General features: G+C 34.6%; 1 long non-coding RNA gene across 1 annotated transcript; it reads left to right on the top strand.

Annotated features, from left to right (window-relative positions):
- Positions 1-554: 554 nt before the first annotated feature.
- LOC101689345 lies at positions 555-5,594 on the top strand. The gene is made up of 3 exons (XR_001181485.2): positions 555-653; positions 2,316-2,492; positions 5,479-5,594. It is a non-coding gene; the product is annotated as an uncharacterized LOC101689345 (long non-coding RNA).
- Positions 5,595-6,337: the final 743 nt, after the last annotated feature.

Raw genomic sequence — 6,337 nt, 5'->3', positions numbered from 1 at the left:
GCTCCACAGGAAGCCAGCTTCTCCTTCTCCCATTCCCCCACTGTGTTCCCTCTCTCTCTGTGTCTCTCTGTCAAATAAACAAATAAAATCTTTTTAAAAAATTATATTGAGTGTCATTTGTTTGGGAAAGCTTACTTTAGTGTCATTTGTTTGGGAAAGCTCAAAAATGTTTAGGAGAAAGGAGGAAGAATGAAGCAAGAGGTGCCTTTAAAGCAGAGATAGCACAGTTTGTCTTGGGTTGTTACATATAAAGAATTAATGCTGATAGCTTCCAACCTCAATGGCAGATCATTCCTAAATAAATTTGCCTTCTACTCATGGCTAGGTATATTTCTGTGAGGTATCATGAATAAGTTACCAAAAATGTTGTTTCAAGACATCATAAGATCTTTTATAAGCTTTTTACTGTGTTTGGTTTTATCCATATGGAACATCTTATAAATAATAAACCTTCTAGCATCTCTATCATATTGACAGAATTCTAAATTCTTTTATGAGGTTAAAATGATGTAATCTGTGTTAAAAGTCAGCCATTATGACAGTTATATTTCACAAATCTGAGAAGAGGGGTATATTCAAACTTCCTGGCTATTATTTTGAAGAACTAGAGGATTCCTAAGCCAGTCAGCTCAAAGAGTAGATGATCTGAAAAGGTGAATACTTTGGGAAATTTAAAAAAAAAAAAAAAAAAGGAGGAGGAGGAAGAGGAGGAATGGGGGGGTGTGCTTTTAGGGACAAGTAAAAGATGATAGTCTCTGGGAGATATGGGTTCTCTGATAAAAAGTACAAATTACATGTATTTTTTTTAAATGATCATATTTCTTTATATATATTCTTTAAGCAGTTGTAAGTGGTTCTGTCAAGGGTCTTATTAAATATATACAGTTTTGACCACTTTTGCCACTTAATAATTAGAAGAGTGCTTTAAAATCATCCACTACCATTCTTCATTACATAAGCAAGTAGAAGAAAGAGGTAGAAACTGATTTAGTTATTACTATATATCACACTAGAAGTCAAATGAGGGCTAAAGCCCAATGCTTTCTTCTTCATATGAAATCTGAGAACATTAAGTCTCAATAATGAAAAATTTCAGGGAAAAAGAAAAACTGTTGAAATATGAGAATAAGGTGATAAGAAAGCAATAGGTCCAAAAAGGTTTTCTAAAAAATGTAATGAACATATAAGACATAAGCTTTGGCTTGCCTTAAGTTGATTTCCTTAGAGCAAACTCCATCTAAAAAGAGAAAGCATAAATATCCCTAAGATCACTCTGAATATGGAAGGCAGCATGATAAGATAGAAAGAGTACAGATTTTAAGATCACAAAGATCGCCTGGGTTTTAATCTAACATTCACCACAAACTGGTTGGGTGAGCAATGGCAAATGAATTCACCCTTGTGAGTCTAAATTTACTCTTAGAAAAAGTATCTTCAGGATTGCTTTGGGGATTATAGAAAATAACGCAAAACTAAGGAATTGGCACAGAGCCCAACAGGTATTAGGTACCAAAATGCATTGTTGTGTTTGTTGTTTGTTGTTTTTTTTTCCCCCATCTATTCCTTTACTTACCCTAAAATTCTATGAATTGTAAGAGCCAGATTACCCAGGTTATAATTTAAAGATTATCGTCTCAAGGTCTTCCTAGCTAGGTGAATTTGGGCTAGTAGCTATGTTTCTTTTGAATAACACTGTGGTTAGATTATATGTTTCCTTTGTTTCCTCTCTGTTTGTAAGAATAAAATAAGTAGTGTGAAAACACAGTCCCCAAAAAGGCTATGCTCATGGATGGGGAAGGAATTAACACTTCTGGGTGCTTACAGAGTTCTAGATGATGTTTGCACTAGCATTCAAACTTCATGACATTACTGTGAGTTATTTAATTCACAAGTGAGAGAACACAGAAAGGGTAAGCAACTTGGCTAAGACCACTCAACTGTTAAGTCACAGAACAGCAAAGTCAGTGCAGGTACGGTCAACTCCCCTCCCTGCACATGACTTCTGAAGCACTAAGGTTATTAGTAAGAGGAAAGGGACCATTGATCTTTAAGCAAGAACTCTGAAGGGAAAGGTGAAGAGTAGGCAAACAGATTCTATGAGTAGCTATTGAAGTGTCTGCTCATTTAGCAGAACAAAATAAAACTTGCTAACCTCATGAAGGTTTATATATAAGCAAATCAGAGGGAAGGGATAATTATTAAGTACAACATGACTTTAATGTATATGTCTAACAGTGTATTTCTTTAAATAAAATTGACAGTGAGAAAAGGAAGAAAAGTCCATGTTAATTCATTTGTATTCTAATACACTTCAGCTGCAGAGTAAAGAAACCATGCCAGTTGCTGCTACTATAGATAGACAGCGAAGAAATCCCCTACGAGCCCCATGGGTTTACAGAAGTCTATCCATCACTCTGTCAGTCTTCCGGATCATTATTCAAGTTGCTATCCCCAATTTTGCTGGATATATCAGATCAACTCCAGCTCCATAGGTAATTTTTCTCCCTAATAGGTTTGGAATTTGTTCTTTTTAAATTACCTTTGGACTAATGTTCTGCTCAAAATCTTTGAGAATGATAGCAAGAATGTCAGTCATTAGCTCTCGTTTGGGAGAAAGGAAGGTGGAAGGTGTATTTAATTTACAAACCATCACCTTGCTATTACTATAGAGGGAATTTAAAGGTATAGGCAGAACAGTTACATTAACTGTGAATGTGATGCTTTCTTAGGCTTCTATTAATATAATTAATTTATATATTTCATTATTTACTTCAAGGATCTTTAAGGGCAGGGAAAAAAAACATGTCTACACAGTTTCAAGTTTATGTAGAATTTTTGCAGATATCTAATCATTTGATCAATGAAGAACATCAACCCGGAAAATTTAACTAAACATTTACCAAAATGCACTCATCAAAACAGCAAAAAACAAGGATAGTTTTTGGTCACATTTGCAAAGGAAGTTTACTATTTCACTGAACAAACCTGTATCATGCGGGTGTGTAAGACATTGAGTTTCACAAGGGTGAAATACATGCAAAGAAGACCAGACCCTGCCTTAAAGCTAAAAACACAACAACAACAAAGAAACTGATAGCAATAAACTGTATATTAATATATGGAAATATATGTGAGTGTGTTAAGTGTAATATTAAATGTAAATGTTAAACATGAGATGAGAATATTGTCCAGATTGTAAAAATCAGAAAAGCTTCCTGAAAGATGTGAAAACTAAGCAGAATATTAAAGATTTCTGAGGGAAGGGAAGAATATCGCAGATAGAGGGGCTGTAGGTGGAAAAAAGGATGATAACAGATTATTAAATGTTTTAATATTTCCAACTATAATTTAATCTTCAGGGGAGCAGGACTTTTCCTCTTTTTTTGTTCACAGTCCCATTCCCAAGATCTAGAACAATTCTTGATACAGTGTAACTATTTGTTGAATAAAGGATTAAACCTTACCATGCAAGTCAAGGAATAGAAAAACACGAGTTCCAAGTAGAACCAGATCACAAAGTATGCTTAAGTGTTTCTTAGTGACCCTGTTCGTACTAATTCTCATTCAGGCCCTTCCTGGCTCCCGAGTATCTGGTGATAAGACAGCCGCTCCTTCTCAGTAACCCACCCTCCTATTTGCACGTGCGCTCAGACCTTGTTCTTTATAATGCAGAATTTTCTTGATACAATTTCCCATCATAATCTCCCTATGCCCATTTACCTGGGAATTTATCTTTGCTGATAAGAGCTAATTAAATTTGCCTTAAATTCTTCGTGGGAGAAAACTGTCCCAGATAAAATTTTCAGTCAGCTGTGGCTTTGTGAAGGAGACCAGTGCCAGCCCTCAGTGCAATCTAGCACTGAGCTCATCTCTCGGGTCTGACCAGGACTAGGCTTGCAACTGAAATAACTTGTTTTTGATTTTGTTTTAAGTGGGCTCCACACCCAACATGAAGCTTGTACTCACAATCCTGAGATAGCCCCATGCTCTACCAACTGAGCCAGCCAGACACCCCATGAATATAATTATCTTTTAAATGCCTAAATTACAGGTCAGAGGGAAGATTAAAATAGATAACATATAAAAATGTCTTGAAAATTTCAAGAGATAACACAAATGTAAGGAGTTATCAATTTATTAGGACCTACAAGGGCTTGAAACCAAGAAATTAAATGACCTGTATGAAAATTTCCCATATTATCACTGCTGTTGTGGGATAACCTTTTGTAAAGAAAGGATAAACATTTTTAGCACCTTTTGAATCACATTGTGTAGGCAACTTCCTTTTCTGTCTATATTGAAAGTGGCATTAAAGTAAAGCCACAGCAGTATTGGAGACTATGATTTATTCTCAAATAATTCAATCTCTCTGTTCCTTAATCTCATAGCATCTTCTGATCACTATATAAACACTTTTCCAGTTAATTTGCATAACAAATAATGCTACAGGTTTGAAAACATTATCATTCACACTTGATAAATGAACCAATTTTGAAACCTGCACAAGGTCAAGTGTTACTATTCCTAGCTCCATAACCTTGGGGCTTTCTAACAGATACTGCTACTTCTCTCTTTGAACTGGGCTAGTCAATGACTCTGGTTAAAGTTATTAAAAGGAGATACTCTTCATTAGAATATAAATGAACACACAATGACCCCTTTTCTTTTTCTTGCCTTCACTGAAATAGGGCAACATTTGCTCTATTGACAAGATGGATAATTATTTATGTGGATTATCACCCCTTAGTCCAATACTATTAATATCTGTGCTTATTAGTGTATACATATGCTCATTTATAGCACAATACACATATTTGTACATATACACATGTGTGCACACACACACACATACACACACACATATATATATATGCATATATATATACACACACACACTTAACAAATTTTTATTCCCTTCCTTTACTACCCCATGGAAACTTGCCTTTTTTTCTTTGTGAAATATATGGTCAAATCAGTCTTTTTACATAAATTAAATCCAATTGTTTTTATTTTATATATGTTACTAAAATGAGAAGTAGTTCTGCAAGTCAGACACATAGCAAATTAGATGTAACCAACATATATTAATTTTAGTTGGTATAAGTTTTGATGGATGTGACCTGAAGAGAAGAGCTGTATTGGTCTGATAAATTTATGAGACGGGACATTACAGAAAGAATACTTAATATCTACAGATAATGTGAGGTTCATGAGATTGTCAAAAAAAAAAAAAATTCAATGCCTACGTCACCGTGTTTCTTAAAAAAAAATAGAGTCATAAAACCTCAAAATCATCACATTGAGTAGTTAATACATATGAGAGGTCATGATGTTCCCAAGAGTTTTCAGACTAAGGATATTATACCATAAAATACATCACTTCCTATTTTTAGGTATGGTGACACCCAGTAAAAATAATTGCACATATTATTTTAAATGATATTTAATGCTGTATTTATTATTTTCTTTTCTTTCCAGATGGACAGTGTGTTTTCTTCCTATTTTTAAAAACAGCAAAGAGGAGAACTGGTGAATATTATAAGGACACGCTAAAAAGTATGTTGTTACTATGGCAATAAAAAAGAGAACAAACGTCCAAATATCTTTTTGGTAAAATTCCCTTTCTCTAGGTAAAATTTTGTTCTTTGCATTAAGTGTAAGCAAATATTCTTTATGTCGGATTTTTAATTTAAATATTCCCAGTTAATTTACCTATATTGAATACCTATCATGTTCCTGGCAATTTGATATACAAACTTAACTAAAACACCTTTTCTGATCTCCTTGTAGCCTATTTGGGAAAATTGGGAAACTAATCATGTCAACACAAAGCTGTGTACCAGAGGTTCGCACAAGCAGCCAAGTTTCTAACCTCATCCTTCCCTCCTTTCCCCTTCTCCTTTTTCTTCTTTTCCTACTTCTTCTCCTTCTCTTGCTTCTTTACAGAGAGAAACAGAGATAACTATAATTATGTAAAACAAAGTAAATATGTCATAATTCCAAACTTGCATAATCTTCCTTAGAGATGTTGTAATAAAATATTATTGTATTAGTTACTTATTGCTGTGTAATAGTATTAGCACTGACTTAGCAGCTTAAAACAATACATTTATTATTTCACATCTTCTGTGGGTTTGGAGTCCAGGACTGCTTTAGCAGGGTGCTCTACCATGCTATAAATTGTCAGCCAGAACTGATGTTTATCGGGAGTGTTAACTAGGTAGAAATCTGTGTTTCCCCTTCATGTGGCTCTTAGCAGCATTCAGTTGCTTGCAACTGTAAGACTGAGAGCTTCAGTTCTTTTGCCATCTGTTGACAAGGGCAGCTCTCACCTCCT

Source organism: Mustela putorius, unplaced genomic scaffold, assembly GCF_011764305.1.
Source record: "Mustela putorius furo isolate JIRA1106 unplaced genomic scaffold, ASM1176430v1.1 tig00000430_pilon_pilon_pilon, whole genome shotgun sequence".
Lineage (NCBI taxonomy): Eukaryota > Metazoa > Chordata > Mammalia > Carnivora > Mustelidae > Mustela > Mustela putorius.
This window is presented reverse-complemented; position numbering and strand designations above follow the sequence as displayed.